Here is a 25,149-nt window from a genome sequence, read left to right on the forward strand (position 1 = left end):
AGCTTTCTAACTGCTAGATGTTCATGGCTTACCACTCGCCTGCCTCTTCAATTGGCATTAGCATTCGAATGCAAGGTATTCTTGGACAACTTTGCTGTGCTTGTTGCTAGTTCTGTCCCAGCCCACCATGAAAAACCTCGCTCTTCCCGTTAGTTTCTGAGATGCCGAGAAGTCGGGAATTTAGAACACAAGTCCGGGGAGGTATACTGTGCTGGCACAGTTTCTCCTTGCTAGACAGAGGGAAAAGCATTTTGCTGAGATGCAGAAGACAAGAAATGCAGAATAGGGAGATACGGAGCTGTCCGAAGTTAAGTGCCGCTGCCAGGCGTCTTTGGGCAGAAAGAGAGCTCCGGAGCGCACAGAGACCGGCACAGTGCTCTCTGCGGGAATAGCCGCTTGATCGCATCCGAGAGACGGAGAGCGCGGTACCTTCTAGGATGTGAAGAGTGACGCCGCACAACACCCGGACTGTGTCCGCAGCTTTCTAACTGCTAGAAGTTCATGGCTTACCACTCGCCTGCCTCATGTATTGGCATTAGCATTCGAATGCAAAGTATTCTTGGACAACTTTGCTGTCCTTGTTGCTAGTTCTGCCCCAGCCCACCATGGCTGACATTACTCTTCCCATTAGTTTCTGAGATGCCGAGAAGTCGGGAATTTAGAACACAAGTCCGGAGACGTATACTGTGCTGGTACAGTTTCTCCTTGCTAGACAGAGTGGAAAAGCATTTTTCTGAGATGCAGAAGACAAGAAATGCAGAATACGGAGATACGGAGCTGTCCGAAGTTAAGTGCCGCTGCCAGGCGTCTTTGGGCAGAAAGAGAGCTCCGGAGCGCACAGAGACCGGCACAGTGCTCTCTGCGCGAATAGCCGCTTGATCGCATCCGAGAGACGGAACGAGCGGTACCTTCTAGGATGCGAAGAGTGAAGCCGCACAACACCCGGACTGTGTCCGCAGCTTTCTAACTGCTAGAAGTTCATGGCTTACCACTCGCCTGCCTCTTCAATTGGCATTAGCATTCGAATGCAAGGTATTCTTGGACAACTTTGTTGTGCTTGCTGCTAGGTCTGCCCCAGCCCACCATGGAAAACCTTGCTCGTCCCGTTAGTTTCTGAGTTGCCGAGACGTCGGGAATTTAGAACAATGTCCGGGGAGGTATACTGTGCTGGCACAGTTTCTCCTTGCTAGACAGAGTGGAAAAGCATTTTGCTGAGATGCAGAAGAGGAGAAATGCAGAATACAGAGATACGGAGCTGTCCGAAGTTAAGTGCCGCTGACAGGCGTCTTTGGGCAGAAAGAGAGCTCCGGAGCGCACAGTGACCGGCACAGTGCTCTCTGCGCGAATAGCCGCTTGATCGCATCCGAGAGACGGAACGAGCGGTACCTTCTAGGATGCGAAGAGTGACGCTGCACAACACCCGGACTGTGTCCGCAGCTTTCTAACTGCTAGAAGTTCATGGCTTACCACTCGCCTGTCTCATGTATTGGCAGTAGCATTGGAATGCAAGGTATTCTTGGACAACTTTGCTGTGCTTGCTGCTAGTTCTGCCCCAGCCCACCATGGAAAACCTTGCTCTTCCCGTTAGTTTCTGAGATGCCGAGAAGTCGGGAATTTAGAACACAAGTCCGGAGACGTATACTGTGCTGGCACAGTTTCTCCTTGCTTGACAGAGTGGAAAAGCATTTTGCTGAGATGCAGAAGACAAGAAATGCAGAATACGGAGATACGGAGCTGTCCGAAGTTAAGTGCCGCTGCCAGGCCTCTTTGGGCAGAAAGAGAGCTCCGGAGCGCACAGAGACCGGCACAGTGCTCTCTGCGCGAATAGCCGCTTGATCTCATCCGAGAGACGGAGAGCGCGGTACCTTCTAGGATGCGAAGAGTGACGCCGCACAACACCCGGACTGTGTCCGCAGCTTTCTAACTGCTAGAAGTTCATGGCTTACCACTCGCCTGCCTCTTCAATTGGCATTAGCATTCGAATGCAAGGTATTCTTGGACAACTTTGCTGTGCTTGTTGCTCGTTCTGCCCCAGCCCACCAGGGATAACCTTGCTCTTCCCATTAGTTTCTGAGATGCCGAGAAGTCGGGAATTTAGAACACAAGTCCGGAGACGTATACTGTGCTGGTACAGTTTCTCCTTGCTAGACGGAGTGGAAAAGCATTTTGCTGAGATGCAGAAGACAAGAAATGCAGAATACGGAGATATGGAGCTGTCCGAAGTTAAGTGCCGCTGCCAGGCGTATTTGGGCAGAAAGAGAGCTCCGGAGCGCACAGTGACCGGCACAGTGCTCTCTGCGCGAATAGCCGCTTGATCGCATCCGAGAGACGGGGTGCGCGGTACCTTCTAGGATGCGAAGAGTGAAGCCGCACAACACCCGGACTGTGTCCGCAGCTTTCTAACTGCTAGAAGTTCATGGCTTACCACTCGCCTGCCTCTTCAATTGGCATTAGCATTCGAATGCAAGGTATTCTTGGACAACTTTGTTGTGCTTGCTGCTAGGTCTGCCCCAGCCCACCATGGAAAACCTTGCTCGTCCCGTTAGTTTCTGAGTTGCCGAGACGTCGGGAATTTAGAACAATGTCCGGGGAGGTATACTGTGCTGGCACAGTTTCTCCTTGCTAGACAGAGTGGAAAAGCATTTTGCTGAGATGCAGAAGAGGAGAAATGCAGAATACAGAGATACGGAGCTGTCCGAAGTTAAGTGCCGCTGACAGGCGTCTTTGGGCAGAAAGAGAGCTCCGGAGCGCACAGTGACCGGCACAGTGCTCTCTGCGCGAATAGCCGCTTGATCGCATCCGAGAGACGGAACGAGCGGTACCTTCTAGGATGCGAAGAGTGACGCTGCACAACACCCGGACTGTGTCCGCAGCTTTCTAACTGCTAGAAGTTCATGGCTTACCACTCGCCTGTCTCATGTATTGGCAGTAGCATTGGAATGCAAGGTATTCTTGGACAACTTTGCTGTGCTTGCTGCTAGTTCTGCCCCAGCCCACCATGGAAAACCTTGCTCTTCCCGTTAGTTTCTGAGATGCCGAGAAGTCGGGAATTTAGAACACAATTCCGGAGACGTATACTGTGCTGGCACAGTTTCTCCTTGCTTGACAGAGTGGAAAAGCATTTTGCTGAGATGCAGAAGACAAGAAATGCAGAATACGGAGATACGGAGCTGTCCGAAGTTAAGTGCCGCTGCCAGGCGTCTTTGGGCAGAAAGAGAGCTCCGGAGCGCACAGAGACCGGCACAGTGCTCTCTGCGCGAATAGCCGCTTGATCTCATCCGAGAGACGGAGAGCGCGGTACCTTCTAGGATGCGAAGAGTGACGCCGCACAACACCCGGACTGTGTCCGCAGCTTTCTAACTGCTAGAAGTTCATGGCTTACCACTCGCCTGCCTCTTCAATTGGCATTAGCATTCGAATGCAAGGTATTCTTGGACAACTTTGCTGTGCTTGTTGCTCGTTCTGCCCCAGCCCACCAGGGATAACCTTGCTCTTCCCATTAGTTTCTGAGATGCCGAGAAGTCGGGAATTTAGAACACAAGTCCGGAGACGTATACTGTGCTGGTACAGTTTCTCCTTGCTAGACGGAGTGGAAAAGCATTTTGCTGAGATGCAGAAGACAAGAAATGCAGAATACGGAGATATGGAGCTGTCCGAAGTTAAGTGCCGCTGCCAGGCGTATTTGGGCAGAAAGAGAGCTCCGGAGCGCACAGTGACCGGCACAGTGCTCTCTGCGCGAATAGCCGCTTGATCGCATCCGAGAGACGGAGAGCGCGGTACCTTCTAGGATGCGAAGAGTGACGCCGCACAACACCCGGACTGTGTCCGCAGCTTTCTAACTGCTGGAAGTTCATGGCTTACCACTCGCCTGCCTCATGTATTAGCACTAGCATTCGAATGCAAGGTATTCTTGGACAACTTTGCTGTGCTTGTTGCTAGTTCTGTCCCAGGCCACCATGGAAAACCTTGCTCTTCCCGTTAGTTTCTGAGATGCCGAGTAGTCGGGAATTTAGAACACAAGTCCGGAGACGTATACTGTGCTGGCACAGTTTCTCCTTTCTTGACAGAGTGGAAAAGCATTTTGCTGAGATGCAGAAGACAAGAAATGCAGAATACGGAGATACGGAGCTGTCCGAAGTCAAGTGCCGCTGACAGGCGTCTTTGGGCAGAAAGAGAGCCCCGGAGCGCACAGAGACCGGCACAGTGCTCTCTGCGCGAATAGCCGCTTGATCGCATCCGAGAGACGGAGAGCGCGGTACCTTCTAGGATGCGAAGAGTGAAGCCACACAACACCCGTACTGTGTCCGCAGCTTTCTAACTGCTAGAAGTTCATGGCTTACCACTCGCCTGCCTCATGTATTGGCATTAGCATTCGAATGCAAAGTATTCTTGGATGACTTTGCTGTGCTTGTTGCTAGTTCTGCCCCAGCCCGCCAGGGATAACCTTGCTCTTCCCATTAGTTTCTGAGATGCCGAGAAGTCGGGAATTTAGAACACAAGTCCGGAGACGTATACTGTGCTGGTACAGTTTCACCTTGCTAGACAGAGTGGAAAAGCATTTTGCTGAGATGCAGAAGACAAGAAATGCAGAATATGGAGATACGGAGCTGTCCGAAGTTAAGTGCCGCTGCCAGGCGTCTTTGGGCAGAAAGAGAGCTCCGGAGCGCACAGAGACCGGCACAGTGCTCTCTGCGCGAATAGCCGCTTGATCGCATCCGAGAAACGGAGAGCGCGGTACCTTCTAGGATGCGAAGAGTGAAGCCGCCCAACACCCGCACTGTGTCCGCAGCTTTCTAGCTGCTAGATGTTCATGGCTTACCACTCGCCTGCCTCATGTATTGGCATTAGCTTTCGAATGCAAAGTATTCTTGGACAACTTTGCTGTGCTTGTTGCTAGTTCTGCCCCAGCCCACCATGGATAACCTTGCTCTTCCCGTTAGTTTCTGTAATACCGAGAGGTCGGGAATTTAGAACACAAGTCCGGGGACGTATACTGTGCTGGCAGTTTCTCCTTGCTAGACAGAGTGGAAAAGCATTTTGCTGAGCTGCAGAAGACAAGAAATGCAGAATACGGAGATACGGAGCTGTCCGAAGTTAAGTGCCGCTGCCAGGCGTCTTTGGGCAGAAAGAGAGCTCCGGAGCGCACAGAGACCGGCACAGTGCTCTCTGCGCGAATAGCCGCTTGATCGCATCCGAGAGACGGAGAGCGCGGTACCTTCTAGGATGCGAAGAGTGAAACCGCACAACACCCGGACTGTGTCCGCAGCTTTCTAACTGCTAGAAGTTCATGGCTTACCACTCGCCTGCCTCATGTATTGGCATTAGCATTCGAATGCAAAGTATTCTTGGACAACTTTGCTGTGCTTGTTGCTAGTTCTGCCCCACCCCACCATGGCTGACATTGCTCTTCCCATTAGTTTCTGAGATGCCGAGAAGTCGGGAATTTAGAACACAAGTCCGGGGAGGTATACTGTGCTGGCACAGTTTCTCCTTGCTAGACAGAGTGGAAACGCATTTTGCTGAGATGCAGAAGACAAGAAATGCAGAATAGGGAGATACGGAGCTGTCCGAAGTTAAGTGCCGCTGCCAGGCGTCTTTGGGCAGAAAGAGAGCTCCGGAGCGCACAGAGACCGGCACAGTGCTCTCTGCAGGAATAGCCGCTTGATCGCATCCGAGAGACGGAGAGCGCGGTACCTTCTAGGATGTGAAGAGTGACGCCGCACAACACCCGGACTGTGTCCGCAGCTTTCTAACTGCTAGAAGTTCATGGCTTACCACTCGCCTGCCTCATGTATTGGCATTAGCATTCGAATGCAAAGTATTCTTGGACAACTTTGCTGTCCTTGTTGCTAGTTCTGCCCCAGCCCACCATGGCTGACATTACTCTTCCCATTAGTTTCTGAGATGCCGAGAAGTCGGGAATTTAGAACACAAGTCCGGAGACGTATACTGTGCTGGTACAGTTTCTCCTTGCTAGACAGAGTGGAAAAGCATTTTGCTGAGATGCAGAAGACAAGAAATGCAGAATATGGAGATACGGAGCTGTCCGAAGTTAAGTGCCGCTGCCAGGCGTCTTTGGGCAGAAAGAGAGCTCCGGAGCGCACAGAGACCGGCACAGTGCTCTCTGCGCGAATAGCCGCTTGATCGCATCCGAGAAACGGAGAGCGCGGTACCTTCTAGGATGCGAAGAGTGAAGCCGCCCAACACCCGGACTGTGTCCGCAGCTTTCTAGCTGGTAGATGTTCATGGCTTACCACTCGCCTGCCTCATGTATTGGCATTAGCTTTCGAATGCAAAGTATTCTTGGACAACTTTGCTGTGCTTGTTGCTAGTTCTGCCCCAGCCCACCATGGATAACCTTGCTCTTCCCGTTAGTTTCTGTAATACCGAGAGGTCGGGAATTTAGAACACAAGTCCGGGGACGTATACTGTGCTGGCAGTTTCTCCTTGCTAGACAGAGTGGAAAAGCATTTTGCTGAGCTGCAGAAGACAAGAAATGCAGAATACGGAGATACGGAGCTGTCCGAAGTTAAGTGCCGCTGCCAGGCGTCTTTGGGCAGAAAGAGAGCTCCGGAGCGCACAGAGACCGGCACAGTGCTCTCTGCGCGAATAGCCGCTTGATCGCATCCGAGAGGCGGAGAGCGCGGTACCTTCTAGGATGCGAAGAGTGAAACCGCACAACACCCGGACTGTGTCCGCAGCTTTCTAACTGCTAGAAGTTCATGGCTTACCACTCGCCTGCCTCATGTATTGGCATTAGCATTCGAATGCAAAGTATTCTTGGACAACTTTGCTGTGCTTGTTGCTAGTTCTGCCCCACCCCACCATGGCTGACATTGCTCTTCCCATTAGTTTCTGAGATGCCGAGAAGTCGGGAATTTAGAACACAAGTCCGGGGAGGTATACTGTGCTGGCACAGTTTCTCCTTGCTAGACAGAGTGGAAAAGCATTTTGCTGAGATGCAGAAGACAAGAAATGCAGAATAGGGAGATACGGAGCTGTCCGAAGTTAAGTGCCGCTGCCAGGCGTCTTTGGGCAGAAAGAGAGCTCCGGAGCGCACAGAGACCGGCACAGTGCTCTCTGCAGGAATAGCCGCTTGATCGCATCCGAGAGACGGAGAGCGCGGTACCTTCTAGGATGTGAAGAGTGACGCCGCACAACACCCGGACTGTGTCCGCAGCTTTCTAACTGCTAGAAGTTCATGGCTTACCACTCGCCTGCCTCATGTATTGGCATTAGCATTCGAATGCAAAGTATTCTTGGACAACTTTGCTGTCCTTGTTGCTAGTTCTGCCCCACCCCACCATGGCTGACATTGCTCTTCCCATTAGTTTCTGAGATGCCGAGAAGTCGGGAATTTAGAACACAAGTCCGGAGACGTATACTGTGCTGGTACAGTTTCTCCTTGCTAGACAGAGTGGAAAAGCATTTTGCTGAGATGCAGAAGACAAGAAATGCAGAATATGGAGATACGGAGCTGTCCGAAGTTAAGTGCCGCTGCCAGGCGTCTTTGGGCAGAAAGAGAGCTCCGGAGCGCACAGAGACCGGCACAGTGCTCTCTGCGCGAATAGCCGCTTGATCGCATCCGAGAAACGGAGAGCGCGGTACCTTCTAGGATGCGAAGAGTGAAGCCGCCCAACACCCGGACTGTGTCCGCAGCTTTCTAGCTGGTAGATGTTCATGGCTTACCACTCGCCTGCCTCATGTATTGGCATTAGCTTTCGAATGCAAAGTATTCTTGGACAACTTTGCTGTGCTTGTTGCTAGTTCTGCCCCAGCCCACCATGGATAACCTTGCTCTTCCCGTTAGTTTCTGTAATACCGAGAGGTCGGGAATTTAGAACACAAGTCCGGGGACGTATACTGTGCTGGCAGTTTCTCCTTGCTAGACAGAGTGGAAAAGCATTTTGCTGAGCTGCAGAAGACAAGAAATGCAGAATACGGAGATACGGAGCTGTCCGAAGTTAAGTGCCGCTGCCAGGCGTCTTTGGGCAGAAAGAGAGCTCCGGAGCGCACAGAGACCGGCACAGTGCTCTCTGCGCGAATAGCCGCTTGATCGCATCCGAGAGACGGAGAGCGCGGTACCTTCTAGGATGCGAAGAGTGAAGCCACACAACACCCGTACTGTGTCCGCAGCTTTCTAACTGCTAGAAGTTCATGGCTTACCACTCGCCTGCCTCATGTATTGGCATTAGCATTCGAATGCAAAGTATTCTTGGATGACTTTGCTGTGCTTGTTGCTAGTTCTGCCCCAGCCCGCCAGGGATAACCTTGCTCTTCCCATTAGTTTCTGAGATGCCGAGAAGTCGGGAATTTAGAACACAAGTCCGGAGACGTATACTGTGCTGGTACAGTTTCTCCTTGCTAGACAGAGTGGAAAAGCATTTTGCTGAGATGCAGAAGACAAGAAATGCAGAATACGGAGATACGGAGCTGTCCGAAGTTAAGTGCCGCTGCCAGGCGTCTTTGGGCAGAAAGAGAGCTCCGGAGCGCACAGAGACCGGCACAGTGCTCTCTGCGCGAATAGCCGCTTGATCGCATCCGAGAAACGGAGAGCGCGGTACCTTCTAGGATGCGAAGAGTGAAGCCGCCCAACACCCGGACTGTGTCCGCAGCTTTCTAGCTGCTAGATGTTCATGGCTTACCACTCGCCTGCCTCATGTATTGGCATTAGCTTTCGAATGCAAAGTATTCTTGGACAACTTTGCTGTGCTTGTTGCTAGTTCTGCCCCAGCCCACCATGGATAACCTTGCCCTTCCCGTTAGTTTCTGTAATACCGAGAGGTCGGGAATTTAGAACACAAGTCCGGGGACGTATACTGTGCTGGCAGTTTCTCCTTGCTAGACAGAGTGGAAAAGCATTTTGCTGAGCTGCAGAAGACAAGAAATGCAGAATACGGAGATACGGAGCTGTCCGAAGTTAAGTGCCGCTGCCAGGCGTCTTTGGGCAGAAAGAGAGCTCCGGAGCGCACAGAGACCGGCACAGTGCTCTCTGCGCGAATAGCCGCTTGATCGCATCCGAGAAACGGAGAGCGCGGTACCTTCTAGGATGCGAAGAGTGAAGCCGCCCAACACCCGCACTGTGTCCGCAGCTTTCTAGCTGCTAGATGTTCATGGCTTACCACTCGCCTGCCTCATGTATTGGCATTAGCTTTCGAATGCAAAGTATTCTTGGACAACTTTGCTGTGCTTGTTGCTAGTTCTGCCCCAGCCCACCATGGATAACCTTGCTCTTCCCGTTAGTTTCTGTAATACCGAGAGGTCGGGAATTTAGAACACAAGTCCGGGGACGTATACTGTGCTGGCAGTTTCTCCTTGCTAGACAGAGTGGAAAAGCATTTTGCTGAGCTGCAGAAGACAAGAAATGCAGAATACGGAGATACGGAGCTGTCCGAAGTTAAGTGCCGCTGCCAGGCGTCTTTGGGCAGAAAGAGAGCTCCGGAGCGCACAGAGACCGGCACAGTGCTCTCTGCGCGAATAGCCGCTTGATCGCATCCGAGAGACGGAGAGCGCGGTACCTTCTAGGATGCGAAGAGTGAAACCGCACAACACCCGGACTGTGTCCGCAGCTTTCTAACTGCTAGAAGTTCATGGCTTACCACTCGCCTGCCTCATGTATTGGCATTAGCATTCGAATGCAAAGTATTCTTGGACAACTTTGCTGTGCTTGTTGCTAGTTCTGCCCCACCCCACCATGGCTGACATTGCTCTTCCCATTAGTTTCTGAGATGCCGAGAAGTCGGGAATTTAGAACACAAGTCCGGGGAGGTATACTGTGCTGGCACAGTTTCTCCTTGCTAGACAGAGTGGAAACGCATTTTGCTGAGATGCAGAAGACAAGAAATGCAGAATAGGGAGATACGGAGCTGTCCGAAGTTAAGTGCCGCTGACAGGCGTCTTTGGGCAGAAAGAGAGCTCCGGAGCGCACAGAGACCGGCACAGTGCTCTCTGCAGGAATAGCCGCTTGATCGCATCCGAGAGACGGAGAGCGCGGTACCTTCTAGGATGCGAAGAGTGAAACCGCACAACACCCGGACTGTGTCCGCAGCTTTCTAACTGCTAGAAGTTCATGGCTTACCACTCGCCTGCCTCATGTATTGGCATTAGCATTCGAATGCAAAGTATTCTTGGACAACTTTGCTGTCCTTGTTGCTAGTTCTGCCCCAGCCCACCATGGCTGACATTACTCTTCCCATTAGTTTCTGAGATGCCGAGAAGTCGGGAATTTAGAACACAAGTCCGGAGACGTATACTGTGCTGGTACAGTTTCTCCTTGCTAGACAGAGTGGAAAAGCATTTTGCTGAGATGCAGAAGACAAGAAATGCAGAATATGGAGATACGGAGCTGTCCGAAGTTAAGTGCCGCTGCCAGGCGTCTTTGGGCAGAAAGAGAGCTCCGGAGCGCACAGAGACCGGCACAGTGCTCTCTGCGCGAATAGCCGCTTGATCGCATCCGAGAAACGGAGAGCGCGGTACCTTCTAGGATGCGAAGAGTGAAGCCGCCCAACACCCGGACTGTGTCCGCAGCTTTCTAGCTGGTAGATGTTCATGGCTTACCACTCGCCTGCCTCATGTATTGGCATTAGCTTTCGAATGCAAAGTATTCTTGGACAACTTTGCTGTGCTTGTTGCTAGTTCTGCCCCAGCCCACCATGGATAACCTTGCTCTTCCCGTTAGTTTCTGTAATACCGAGAGGTCGGGAATTTAGAACACAAGTCCGGGGACGTATACTGTGCTGGCAGTTTCTCCTTGCTAGACAGAGTGGAAAAGCATTTTGCTGAGCTGCAGAAGACAAGAAATGCAGAATACGGAGATACGGAGCTGTCCGAAGTTAAGTGCCGCTGCCAGGCGTCTTTGGGCAGAAAGAGAGCTCCGGAGCGCACAGAGACCGGCACAGTGCTCTCTGCGCGAATAGCCGCTTGATCACATCCGAGAGACGGAGAGCGCGGTACCTTCTAGGATGCGAAGAGTGAAGCCGCACAACACCCGGACTGTGTCCGCAGCTTTCTAACTGCTAGAAGTTCATGGCTTACCACTCGCCTGCCTCATGTATTGGCATTCGCATTCGAATGCAAAGTATTCTTGGACAACTTTGCTGTGCTTGTTGCTAGTTCTGCCCCACCCCACCATGGCTGACATTGCTCTTCCCATTAGTTTCTGAGATGCCGAGAAGTCGGGAATTTAGAACACAAGTCCGGGGAGGTATACTGTGCTGGCACAGTTTCTCCTTGCTAGACAGAGTGGAAACGCATTTTGCTGAGATGCAGAAGACAAGAAATGCAGAATAGGGAGATACGGAGCTGTCCGAAGTTAAGTGCCGCTGCCAGGCGTCTTTGGGCAGAAAGAGAGCTCCGGAGCGCACAGAGACCGGCACAGTGCTCTCTGCGCGAATAGCCGCTTGATCGCATCCGAGAGACGGAGAGCGCGGTACCTTCTAGGATGCGAAGAGTGAAGCCACACAACACCCGTACTGTGTCCGCAGCTTTCTAACTGCTAGAAGTTCATGGCTTACCACTCGCCTGCCTCATGTATTGGCATTAGCATTCGAATGCAAAGTATTCTTGGATGACTTTGCTGTGCTTGTTGCTAGTTCTGCCCCAGCCCGCCAGGGATAACCTTGCTCTTCCCATTAGTTTCTGAGATGCCGAGAAGTCGGGAATTTAGAACACAAGTCCGGAGACGTATACTGTGCTGGTACAGTTTCTCCTTGCTAGACAGAGTGGAAAAGCATTTTGCTGAGATGCAGAAGACAAGAAATGCAGAATACGGAGATACGGAGCTGTCCGAAGTTAAGTGCCGCTGCCAGGCGTCTTTGGGCAGAAAGAGAGCTCCGGAGCGCACAGAGACCGGCACAGTGCTCTCTGCGCGAATAGCCGCTTGATCGCATCCGAGAAACGGAGAGCGCGGTACCTTCTAGGATGCGAAGAGTGAAGCCGCCCAACACCCGGACTGTGTCCGCAGCTTTCTAGCTGCTAGATGTTCATGGCTTACCACTCGCCTGCCTCATGTATTGGCATTAGCTTTCGAATGCAAAGTATTCTTGGACAACTTTGCTGTGCTTGTTGCTAGTTCTGCCCCAGCCCACCATGGATAACCTTGCCCTTCCCGTTAGTTTCTGTAATACCGAGAGGTCGGGAATTTAGAACACAAGTCCGGGGACGTATACTGTGCTGGCAGTTTCTCCTTGCTAGACAGAGTGGAAAAGCATTTTGCTGAGCTGCAGAAGACAAGAAATGCAGAATACGGAGATACGGAGCTGTCCGAAGTTAAGTGCCGCTGCCAGGCGTCTTTGGGCAGAAAGAGAGCTCCGGAGCGCACAGAGACCGGCACAGTGCTCTCTGCGCGAATAGCCGCTTGATCGCATCCGAGAAACGGAGAGCGCGGTACCTTCTAGGATGCGAAGAGTGAAGCCGCCCAACACCCGGACTGTGTCCGCAGCTTTCTAGCTGCTAGATGTTCATGGCTTACCACTCGCCTGCCTCATGTATTGGCATTAGCTTTCGAATGCAAAGTATTCTTGGACAACTTTGCTGTGCTTGTTGCTAGTTCTGCCCCAGCCCACCATGGATAACCTTGCCCTTCCCGTTAGTTTCTGTAATACCGAGAGGTCGGGAATTTAGAACACAAGTCCGGGGACGTATACTGTGCTGGCAGTTTCTCCTTGCTAGACAGAGTGGAAAAGCATTTTGCTGAGCTGCAGAAGACAAGAAATGCAGAATACGGAGATACGGAGATGTCCGAAGTTAAGTGCCGCTGCCAGGCGTCTTTGGGCAGAAAGAGAGCTCCGGAGCGCACAGAGACCAGCACAGTGCTCTCTGCGCGAATAGCCGCTTGATCGCATCCGAGAGACGGAGAGCGCGGTACCTTCTAGGATGCGAAGAGTGAAACCGCACAACACCCGGACTGTGTCCTCAGCTTTCTAACTGCTAGAAGTTCATGGCTTACCACTCGCCTGCCTCATGTATTGGCATTAGCATTCGAATGCAAAGCATTCTTGGACAACTTTGCTGTGCTTGTTGCTAGTTCTGCCCCACCCCACCATGGCTGACATTGCTCTTCCCATTAGTTTCTGAGATGCCGAGAAGTCGGGAATTTAGAACACAAGTCCGGGGAGGTATACTGTGCTGGCACAGTTTCTCCTTGCTAGACAGAGTGGAAACGCATTTTGCTGAGATGCAGAAGACAAGAAATGCAGAATAGGGAGATACGGAGCTGTCCGAAGTTAAGTGCCGCTGCCAGGCATCTTTGGGCAGAAAGAGAGCTCCGGAGCGCACAGAGACCGGCACAGTGCTCTCTGCGGGAATAGCCGCTTGATCGCATCCGAGAGACGGAGAGCGCGGTACCTTCTAGGATGTGAAGAGTGACGCCGCACAACACCCGGACTGTGTCCGCAGCTTTCTAACTGCTAGAAGTTCATGGCTTACCACTCGCCTGCCTCATGTATTGGCATTAGCATTCGAATGCAAAGTATTCTTGGACAACTTTGCTGTCCTTGTTGCTAGTTCTGCCCCAGCCCACCATGGCTGACATTACTCTTCCCATTAGTTTCTGAGATGCCGAGAAGTCGGGAATTTAGAACACAAGTCCGGAGACGTATACTGTGCTGGTACAGTTTCTCCTTGCTAGACAGAGTGGAAAAGCATTTTTCTGAGATGCAGAAGACAAGAAATGCAGAATACGGAGATACGGAGCTGTCCGAAGTTAAGTGCCGCTGCCAGGCGTCTTTGGGCAGAAAGAGAGCTCCGGAGCGCACAGAGACCGGCACAGTGCTCTCTGCGCGAATAGCCGCTTGATCGCATCCGAGAGACGGAACGAGCGGTACCTTCTAGGATGCGAAGAGTGAAGCCGCACAACACCCGGACTGTGTCCGCAGCTTTCTAACTGCTAGAAGTTCATGGCTTACCACTCGCCTGCCTCATGTATTAGCATTAGAATTTGAATGAAAGGTATTCTTGGACAACTTTGTTGTGCTTGCTGCTAGTTCTGCCCCAGCCCACCATGGATAACCTTGCTCTTCCCGTTAGTTTCTGTAATACCGAGAGGTCGGGAATTTAGAACACAAGTCCGGGGACGTATACTGTGCTGGCACAGTTTCTCCTTGCTAGACAGAGTGGAAAAGCATTTTGCTGAGATGCAGAAGACAAGAAATGCAGAATTGGGAGATACGGAGCTGTCCGAAGTTAAGTGCCGCTGCCACGCGTCTTTGGGCAGAAAGAGAGCTCCGGAGCGCACAGTGACCGGCACAGTGCTCTCTGCGCGAATAGCCGCTTGATCGCATCCGAGAGACGGGGTGCGCGGTACCTTCTAGGATGCGAAGAGTGAAGCCGCACAACACCCGGACTGTGTCCGCAGCTTTCTAACTGCTAGAAGTTCATGGCTTACCACTCGCCTGCCTCTTCAATTGGCATTAGCATTCGAATGCAAGGTATTCTTGGACAACTTTGTTGTGCTTGCTGCTAGGTCTGCCCCAGCCCACCATGGAAAACCTTGCTCGTCCCGTTAGTTTCTGAGTTGCCGAGACGTCGGGAATTTAGAACAATGTCCGGGGAGGTATACTGTGCTGGCACAGTTTCTCCTTGCTAGACAGAGTGGAAAAGCATTTTGCTGAGATGCAGAAGAGGAGAAATGCAGAATACAGAGATACGGAGCTGTCCGAAGTTAAGTGCCGCTGACAGGCGTCTTTGGGCAGAAAGAGAGCTCCGGAGCGCACAGTGACCGGCACAGTGCTCTCTGCGCGAATAGCCGCTTGATCGCATCCGAGAGACGGAACGAGCGGTACCTTCTAGGATGCGAAGAGTGACGCTGCACAACACCCGGACTGTGTCCGCAGCTTTCTAACTGCTAGAAGTTCATGGCTTACCACTCGCCTGCCGCATGTATTGGCAGTAGCATTGGAATGCAAGGTATTCTTGGACAACTTTGCTGTGCTTGCTGCTAGTTCTGCCCCAGCCCACCATGGAAAACCTTGCTCTTCCCGTTAGTTTCTGAGATGCCGAGAAGTCGGGAATTTAGAACACAAGTCCGGAGACGTATACTGTGCTGGCACAGTTTCTCCTTGCTTGACAGAGTGGAAAAGCATTTTGCTGAGATGCAGAAGACAAGAAATGCAGAATACGGAGATACGGAGCTGTCCGAAGTTAAGTGCCGCTGCCAGGCCTCTTTGGGCAGAAAGAGAGCTCCGGAGCGCACAGAGACCGGCACAGTGCTCTCTGCGCGAATAGCCGCTTGATCGCATCCGAGAGACGGAGAGCGCGGTACCTTCTAGGATGCGAAGAGTGAAGCCACACAACACCCGTACTGTGTCCGCAGCTTTCTAACTGCTAGAAGTTCATGGCTTACCACTCGCCTGCCTCATGTATTGGCATTAGCATTCGAATGCAAAGTATTCTTGGATGACTTTGCTGTGCTTGTTGCTAGTTCTGCCCCAGCCCGCCAGGGATAACCTTGCTCTTCCCATTAGTTTCTGAGATGCCGAGAAGTCGGGAATTTAGAACACAAGTCCGGAGACGTATACTGTGCTGGTACAGTTTCTCCTTGCTAGACAGAGTGGAAAAGCATTTTGCTGAGATGCAGAAGACAAGAAATGCAGAATACGGAGATACGGAGCTGTCCGAAGTTAAGTGCCGCTGCCAGGCGTCTTTGGGCAGAAAGAGAGCTCCGCAGCGCACAGAGACCGGCACAGTGCTCTCTGCGCGAATAGCCGCTTGATCGCATCCGAGAAACGGAGAGCGCGGTACCTTCTAGGATGCGAAGAGTGAAGCCGCCCAACACCCGGACTGTGTCCGCAGCTTTCTAGCTGCTAGATGTTCATGGCTTACCACTCGCCTGCCTCATGTATTGGCATTAGCTTTCGAATGCAAAGTATTCTTGGACAACTTTGCTGTGCTTGTTGCTAGTTCTGCCCCAGCCCACCATGGATAACCTTGCCCTTCCCGTTAGTTTCTGTAATACCGAGAGGTCGGGAATTTAGAACACAAGTCCGGGGACGTATACTGTGCTGGCAGTTTCTCCTTGCTAGACAGAGTGGAAAAGCATTTTGCTGAGCTGCAGAAGACAAGAAATGCAGAATACGGAGATACGGAGCTGTCCGAAGTTAAGTGCCGCTGCCAGGCGTCTTTGGGCAGAAAGAGAGCTCCGGAGCGCACAGAGACCGGCACAGTGCTCTCTGCGCGAATAGCCGCTTGATCGCATCCGAGAAACGGAGAGCGCGGTACCTTCTAGGATGCGAAGAGTGAAGCCGCCCAACACCCGGACTGTGTCCGCAGCTTTCTAGCTGCTAGATGTTCATGGCTTACCACTCGCCTGCCTCATGTATTGGCATTAGCTTTCGAATGCAAAGTATTCTTGGACAACTTTGCTGTGCTTGTTGCTAGTTCTGCCCCAGCCCACCATGGATAACCTTGCCCTTCCCGTTAGTTTCTGTAATACCGAGAGGTCGGGAATTTAGAACACAAGTCCGGGGACGTATACTGTGCTGGCAGTTTCTCCTTGCTAGACAGAGTGGAAAAGCATTTTGCTGAGCTGCAGAAGACAAGAAATGCAGAATACGGAGATACGGAGCTGTCCGAAGTTAAGTGCCGCTGCCAGGCGTCTTTGGGCAGAAAGAGAGCTCCGGAGCGCACAGAGACCGGCACAGTGCTCTCTGCGCGAATAGCCGCTTGATCGCATCCGAGAAACGGAGAGCGCGGTACCTTCTAGGATGCGAAGAGTGAAGCCGCCCAACACCCGCACTGTGTCCGCAGCTTTCTAGCTGCTAGATGTTCATGGCTTACCACTCGCCTGCCTCATGTATTGGCATTAGCTTTCGAATGCAAAGTATTCTTGGACAACTTTGCTGTGCTTGTTGCTAGTTCTGCCCCAGCCCACCATGGATAACCTTGCTCTTCCCGTTAGTTTCTGTAATACCGAGAGGTCGGGAATTTAGAACACAAGTCCGGGGACGTATACTGTGCTGGCAGTTTCTCCTTGCTAGACAGAGTGGAAAAGCATTTTGCTGAGCTGCAGAAGACAAGAAATGCAGAATACGGAGATACGGAGCTGTCCGAAGTTAAGTGCCGCTGCCAGGCGTCTTTGGGCAGAAAGAGAGCTCCGGAGCGCACAGAGACCGGCACAGTGCTCTCTGCGCGAATAGCCGCTTGATCGCATCCGAGAGACGGAGAGCGCGGTACCTTCTAGGATGCGAAGAGTGAAACCGCACAACACCCGGACTGTGTCCGCAGCTTTCTAACTGCTAGAAGTTCATGGCTTACCACTCGCCTGCCTCATGTATTGGCATTAGCATTCGAATGCAAAGTATTCTTGGACAACTTTGCTGTGCTTGTTGCTAGTTCTGCCCCACCCCACCATGGCTGACATTGCTCTTCCCATTAGTTTCTGAGATGCCGAGAAGTCGGGAATTTAGAACACAAGTCCGGGGAGGTATACTGTGCTGGCACAGTTTCTCCTTGCTAGACAGAGTGGAAACGCATTTTGCTGAGATGCAGAAGACAAGAAATGCAGAATAGGGAGATACGGAGCTGTCCGAAGTTAAGTGCCGCTGCCAGGCGTCTTTGGGCAGAAAGAGAGCTCCGGAGCGCACAGAGACCGGCACAGTGCTCTCTGCAGGAATAGCCGCTTGATCGCATCCGAGAGACGGAGAGCGCGGTACCTTCTAGGATGTGAAGAGTGACGCCGCACAACACCCGGACTGTGTCCGCAGCTTTCTAACTGCTAGAAGTTCATGGCTTACCACTCGCCTGCCTCATGTATTGGCATTAGCATTCGAATGCAAAGTATTCTTGGACAACTTTGCTGTCCTTGTTGCTAGTTCTGCCCCAGCCCACCATGGCTGACATTACTCTTCCCATTAGTTTCTGAGATGCCGAGAAGTCGGGAATTTAGAACACAAGTCCGGAGACGTATACTGTGCTGGTACAGTTTCTCCTTGCTAGACAGAGTGGAAAAGCATTTTGCTGAGATGCAGAAGACAAGAAATGCAGAATATGGAGATACGGAGCTGTCCGAAGTTAAGTGCCGCTGCCAGGCGTCTTTGGGCAGAAAGAGAGCTCCGGAGCGCACAGAGACCGGCACAGTGCTCTCTGCGCGAATAGCCGCTTGATCGCATCCGAGAAACGGAGAGCGCGGTACCTTCTAGGATGCGAAGAGTGAAGCCGCCCAACACCCGGACTGTGTCCGCAGCTTTCTAGCTGGTAGATGTTCATGGCTTACCACTCGCCTGCCTCATGTATTGGCATTAGCTTTCGAATGCAAAGTATTCTTGGACAACTTTGCTGTGCTTGTTGCTAGTTCTGCCCCAGCCCACCATGGATAACCTTGCTCTTCCCGTTAGTTTCTGTAATACCGAGAGGTCGGGAATTTAGAACACAAGTCCGGGGACGTATACTGTGCTGGCAGTTTCTCCTTGCTAGACAGAGTGGAAAAGCATTTTGCTGAGCTGCAGAAGACAAGAAATGCAGAATACGGAGATACGGAGCTGTCCGAAGTTAAGTGCCGCTGCCAGGCGTCTTTGGGCAGAAAGAGAGCTCCGGAGCGCACAGAGACCGGCACAGTGCTCTCTGCGCGAATAGCCGCTTGATCACATCCGAGAGACGGAGAGCGCGGTACCTTCTAGGATGCGAAGAGTGAAGCCGCACAACACCCGGACTGTGTCCGCAGCTTTCTAACTGCTAGAAGTTCATGGCTTACCACTCGCCTGCCTCATGTATTGGCATTCGCATTCGAATGCAAAGTATTCTTGGACAACTTTGCTGTGCTTGTTGCTAGTTCTGCCCCACCCCACCATGGCTGACATTGCTCTTCCCATTAGTTTCTGAGATGCCGAGAAGTCGGGAATTTAGAACACAAGTCCGGGGAGGTATACTGTGCTGGCACAGTTTCTCCTTGCTAGACAGAGTGGAAACGCATTTTGCTGAGATGCAGAAGACAAGAAATGCAGAATAGGGAGATACGGAGCTGTCCGAAGTTAAGTGCCGCTGCCAGGCGTCTTTGGGCAGAAAGAGAGCTCCGGAGCGCACAGAGACCGGCACAGTGCTCTCTGCGCGAATAGCCGCTTGATCGCATCCGAGAGACGGAGAGCGCGGTACCTTCTAGGATGCGAAGAGTGAAGCCACACAACACCCGTACTGTGTCCGCAGCTTTCTAACTGCTAGAAGTTCATGGCTTACCACTCGCCTGCCTCATGTATTGGCATTAGCATTCGAATGCAAAGTATTCTTGGATGACTTTGCTGTGCTTGTTGCTAGTTCTGCCCCAGCCCGCCAGGGATAACCTTGCTCTTCCCATTAGTTTCTGAGATGCCGAGAAGTCGGGAATTTAGAACACAAGTCCGGAGACGTATACTGTGCTGGTACAGTTTCTCCTTGCTAGACAGAGTGGAAAAGCATTTTGCTGAGATGCAGAAGACAAGAAATGCAGAATACGGAGATACGGAGCTGTCCGAAGTTAAGTGCCGCTGCCAGGCGTCTTTGGGCAGAAAGAGAGCTCCGGAGCGCACAGAGACCGGCACAGTGCTCTCTGCGCGAATAGCCGCTTGATCGCATCCGAGAAACGGAGAGCGCGGTACCTTCTAGGATGCGAAGAGTGAAGCCGCCCAACACCCGGACTGTGTCCGCAGCTTTCTAGCTGCTAGATGTTCATGGCTTACCACTCGCCTGCCTCATGTATTGGCATTAGCTTTCGAATGCAAAGTATTCTTGGACAACTTTGCTGTGCTTGTTGCTAGTTCTGCCCCAGCCCACCATGGATAACCTTGCCCTTCCCGTTAGTTTCTGTAATACCGAGAGGTCGGGAATTTAGAACACAAGTCCGGGGACGTATACTGTGCTGGCAGTTTCTCCTTGCTAGACAGAGTGGAAAAGCATTTTGCTGAGCTGCAGAAGACAAGAAATGCAGAATACGGAGATACGGAGCTGTCCGAAGTTAAGTGCCGCTGCCAGGCGTCTTTGGGCAGAAAGAGAGCTCCGGAGCGCACAGAGACCGGCACAGTGCTCTCTGCGCGAATAGCCGCTTGATCGCATCCGAGAAACGGAGAGCGCGGTACCTTCTAGGATGCGAAGAGTGAAGCCGCCCAACACCCGGACTGTGTCCGCAGCTTTCTAGCTGCTAGATGTTCATGGCTTACCACTCGCCTGCCTCATGTATTGGCATTAGCTTTCGAATGCAAAGTATTCTTGGACAACTTTGCTGTGCTTGTTGCTAGTTCTGCCCCAGCCCACCATGGATAACCTTGCCCTTCCCGTTAGTTTCTGTAATACCGAGAGGTCGGGAATTTAGAACACAAGTCCGGGGACGTATACTGTGCTGGCAGTTTCTCCTTGCTAGACAGAGTGGAAAAGCATTTTGCTGAGCTGCAGAAGACAAGAAATGCAGAATACGGAGATACGGAGCTGTCCGAAGTTAAGTGCCGCTGCCAGGCGTCTTTGGGCAGAAAGAGAGCTCCGGAGCGCACAGAGACCAGCACAGTGCTCTCTGCGCGAATAGCCGCTTGATCGCATCCGAGAGACGGAGAGCGCGGTACCTTCTAGGATGCGAAGAGTGAAACCGCACAACACCCGGACTGTGTCCGCAGCTTTCTAACTGCTAGAAGTTCATGGCTTACCACTCGCCTGCCTCATGTATTGGCATTAGCATTCGAATGCAAAGCATTCTTGGACAACTTTGCTGTGCTTGTTGCTAGTTCTGCCCCACCCCACCATGGCTGACATTGCTCTTCCCATTAGTTTCTGAGATGCCGAGAAGTCGGGAATTTAGAACACAAGTCCGGGGAGGTATACTGTGCTGGCACAGTTTCTCCTTGCTAGACAGAGTGGAAACGCATTTTGCTGAGATGCAGAAGACAAGAAATGCAGAATAGGGAGATACGGAGCTGTCCGAAGTTAAGTGCCGCTGCCAGGCATCTTTGGGCAGAAAGAGAGCTCCGGAGCGCACAGAGACCGGCACAGTGCTCTCTGCGCGAATAGCCGCTTGATCGCATCCGAGAGACGGGGTGCGCGGTACCTTCTAGGATGCGAAGAGTGAAGCCGCACAACACCCGGACTGTGTCCGCAGCTTTCTAACTGCTAGAAGTTCATGGCTTACCACTCGCCTGCCTCTTCAATTGGCATTAGCATTCGAATGCAAGGTATTCTTGGACAACTTTGTTGTGCTTGCTGCTAGGTCTGCCCCAGCCCACCATGGAAAACCTTGCTCGTCCCGTTAGTTTCTGAGTTGCCGAGACGTCGGGAATTTAGAACAATGTCCGGGGAGGTATACTGTGCTGGCACAGTTTCTCCTTGCTAGACAGAGTGGAAAAGCATTTTGCTGAGATGCAGAAGAGGAGAAATGCAGAATACAGAGATACGGAGCTGTCCGAAGTTAAGTGCCGCTGACAGGCGTCTTTGGGCAGAAAGAGAGCTCCGGAGCGCACAGTGACCGGCACAGTGCTCTCTGCGCGAATAGCCGCTTGATCGCATCCGAGAGACGGAACGAGCGGTACCTTCTAGGATGCGAAGAGTGACGCTGCACAACACCCGGACTGTGTCCGCAGCTTTCTAACTGCTAGAAGTTCATGGCTTACCACTCGCCTGCCGCATGTATTGGCAGTAGCATTGGAATGCAAGGTATTCTTGGACAACTTTGCTGTGCTTGCTGCTAGTTCTGCCCCAGCCCACCATGGAAAACCTTGCTCTTCCCGTTAGTTTCTGAGATGCCGAGAAGTCGGGAATTTAGAACACAAGTCCGGAGACGTATACTGTGCTGGCACAGTTTCTCCTTGCTTGACAGAGTGGAAAAGCATTTTGCTGAGATGCAGAAGACAAGAAATGCAGAATACGGAGATACGGAGCTGTCCGAAGTTAAGTGCCGCTGCCAGGCCTCTTTGGGCAGAAAGAGAGCTCCGGAGCGCACAGAGACCGGCACAGTGCTCTCTGCGCGAATAGCCGCTTGATCTCATCCGAGAGACGGAGAGCGCGGTACCTTCTAGGATGCGAAGAGTGACGCCGCACAACACCCGGACTGTGTCCGCAGCTTTCTAACTGCTAGAAGTTCATGGCTTACCACTCGCCTGCCTCTTCAATTGGCATTAGCATTCGAATGCAAGGTATTCTTGGACAACTTTGCTGTGCTTGTTGCTCGTTCTGCCCCAGCCCACCAGGGATAACCTTGCTCTTCCCATTAGTTTCTGAGATGCCGAGAAGTCGGGAATTTAGAACACAAGTCCGGAGACGTATACTGTGCTGGTACAGTTTCTCCTTGCTAGACGGAGTGGAAAAGCATTTTGCTGAGATGCAGAAGACAAGAAATGCAGAATACGGAGATACGGAGCTGTCCGAAGTTAAGTGCCGCTGCCAGGCGTATTTGGGCAGAAAGAGAGCTCCGGAGCGCACAGTGACCGGCACAGTGCTCTCTGCGCGAATAGCCGCTTGATCGCATCCGAGAGACGGGGTGCGCGGTACCTTCTAGGATGCGAAGAGTGAAGCCGCACAACACCCGGACTGTGTCCGCAGCTTTCTAACTGCTAGAAGTTCATGGCTTACCACTCGCCTGCCTCTTCAATTGGCATTAGCATTCGAATGCAAGGTATTCTTGGACAACTTTGTTGTGCTTGCTGCTAGGTCTGCCCCAGCCCACCATGGAAAACCTTGCTCGTCCCGTTAGTTTCTGAGTTGCCGAGAAGTCGGGAATTTAGAACACAAGTCCGGAGACGTATACTGTGCTGGCACAGTTTCTCCTTGCTTGACAGAGTGGAAAAGCATTTTGCTGAGATGCAGAAGACAAGAAATGCAGAATACGGAGATACGGAGCTGTCCGAAGTTAAGTGCCGCTGCCAGGCCTCTTTGGGCAGAAAGAGAGCTCCGGAGCGCACAGAGACCGGCACAGTGCTCTCTGCGCGAATAGCCGCTTGATCTCATCCGAGAGACGGAGAGCGCGGTACCTTCTAGGATGCGAAGAGTGACGCCGCACAACACCCGGACTGTGTCCGCAGCTTTCTAACTGCTAGAAGTTCATGGCTTACCACTCGCCTGCCTCTTCAATTGGCATTAGCATTCGAATGCAAGGTATTCTTGGACAACTTTGCTGTGCTTGTTGCTCGTTCTGCCCCAGCCCACCAGGGATAACCTTGCTCTTCCCATTAGTTTCTGAGATGCCGAGAAGTCGGGAATTTAGAACACAAGTCCGGAGACGTATACTGTGCTGGTACAGTTTCTCCTTGCTAGACGGAGTGGAAAAGCATTTTGCTGAGATGCAGAAGACAAGAAATGCAGAATACGGAGATATGGAGCTGTCCGAAGTTAAGTGCCGCTGCCAGGCGTATTTGGGCAGAAAGAGAGCTCCGGAGCGCACAGTGACCGGCACAGTGCTCTCTGCGCGAATAGCCGCTTGATCGCATCCGAGAGACGGAGAGCGCGGTACCTTCTAGGATGCGAAGAGTGACGCCGCACAACACCCGGACTGTGTCCGCAGCTTTCTAACTGCTGGAAGTTCATGGCTTACCACTCGCCTGCCTCATGTATTAGCACTAGCATTCGAATGCAAGGTATTCTTGGACAACTTTGCTGTGCTTGTTGCTAGTTCTGTCCCAGGCCACCATGGAAAACCTTGCTCTTCCCGTTAGTTTCTGAGATGCCGAGTAGTCGGGAATTTAGAACACAAGTCCGGAGACGTATACTGTGCTGGCACAGTTTCTCCTTTCTTGACAGAGTGGAAAAGCATTTTGCTGAGATGCAGAAGACAAGAAATGCAGAATACGGAGATACGGAGCTGTCCGAAGTCAAGTGCCGCTGACAGGCGTCTTTGGGCAGAAAGAGAGCCCCGGAGCGCACAGAGACCGGCACAGTGCTCTCTGCGCGAATAGCCGCTTGATCGCATCCGAGAGACGGAGAGCGCGGTACCTTCTAGGATGCGAAGAGTGAAGCCACACAACACCCGTACTGTGTCCGCAGCTTTCTAACTGCTAGAAGTTCATGGCTTACCACTCGCCTGCCTCATGTATTGGCATTAGCATTCGAATGCAAAGTATTCTTGGATGACTTTGCTGTGCTTGTTGCTAGTTCTGCCCCAGCCCGCCAGGGATAACCTTGCTCTTCCCATTAGTTTCTGAGATGCCGAGAAGTCGGGAATTTAGAACACAAGTCCGGGGAGGTATACTGTGCTGGCACAGTTTCTCCTTGCTAGACAGAGTGGAAAAGCATTTTGCTGAGATGCAGAAGAGGAGAAATGCAGAATACAGAGATACGGAGCTGTCCGAAGTTAAGTGCCGCTGACAGGCGTCTTTGGGCAGAAAGAGAGCTCCGGAGCGCACAGTGACCGGCACAGTGCTCTCTGCGCGAATAGCCGCTTGATCGCATCCGAGAGACGGAACGAGCGGTACCTTCTAGGATGCGAAGAGTGACGCTGCACAACACCCGGACTGTGTCCGCAGCTTTCTAACTGCTAGAAGTTCATGGCTTACCACTCGCCTGTCTCATGTATTGGCAGTAGCATTGGAATGCAAGGTATTCTTGGACAACTTTGCTGTGCTTGCTGCTAGTTCTGCCCCAGCCCACCATGGAAAACCTTGCTCTTCCCGTTAGTTTCTGAGATGCCGAGAAGTCGGGAATTTAGAACACAAGTCCGGAGACGTATACTGTGCTGGCACAGTTTCTCCTTGCTTGACAGAGTGGAAAAGCATTTTGCTGAGATGCAGAAGACAAGAAATGCAGAATACGGAGATACGGAGCTGTCCGAAGTTAAGTGCCGCTGCCAGGCCTCTTTGGGCAGAAAGAGAGCTCCGGAGCGCACAGAGACCGGCACAGTGCTCTCTGCGCGAATAGCCGCTTGATCTCATCCGAGAGACGGAGAGCGCGGTACCTTCTAGGATGCGAAGAGTGACGCCGCACAACACCCGGACTGTGTCCGCAGCTTTCTAACTGCTAGAAGTTCATGGCTTACCACTCGCCTGCCTCTTCAATTGGCATTAGCATTCGAATGCAAGGTATTCTTGGACAACTTTGCTGTGCTTGTTGCTCGTTCTGCCCCAGCCCACCAGGGATAACCTTGCTCTTCCCATTAGTTTCTGAGATGCCGAGAAGTCGGGAATTTAGAACACAAGTCCGGAGACGTATACTGTGCTGGTACAGTTTCTCCTTGCTAGACGGAGTGGAAAAGCATTTTGCTGAGATGCAGAAGACAAG

This window comes from Passer domesticus, chromosome W (genome assembly GCF_036417665.1).
Source record: "Passer domesticus isolate bPasDom1 chromosome W, bPasDom1.hap1, whole genome shotgun sequence".
In the NCBI taxonomy this organism is placed as follows: Eukaryota; Metazoa; Chordata; class Aves; order Passeriformes; family Passeridae; genus Passer; species Passer domesticus.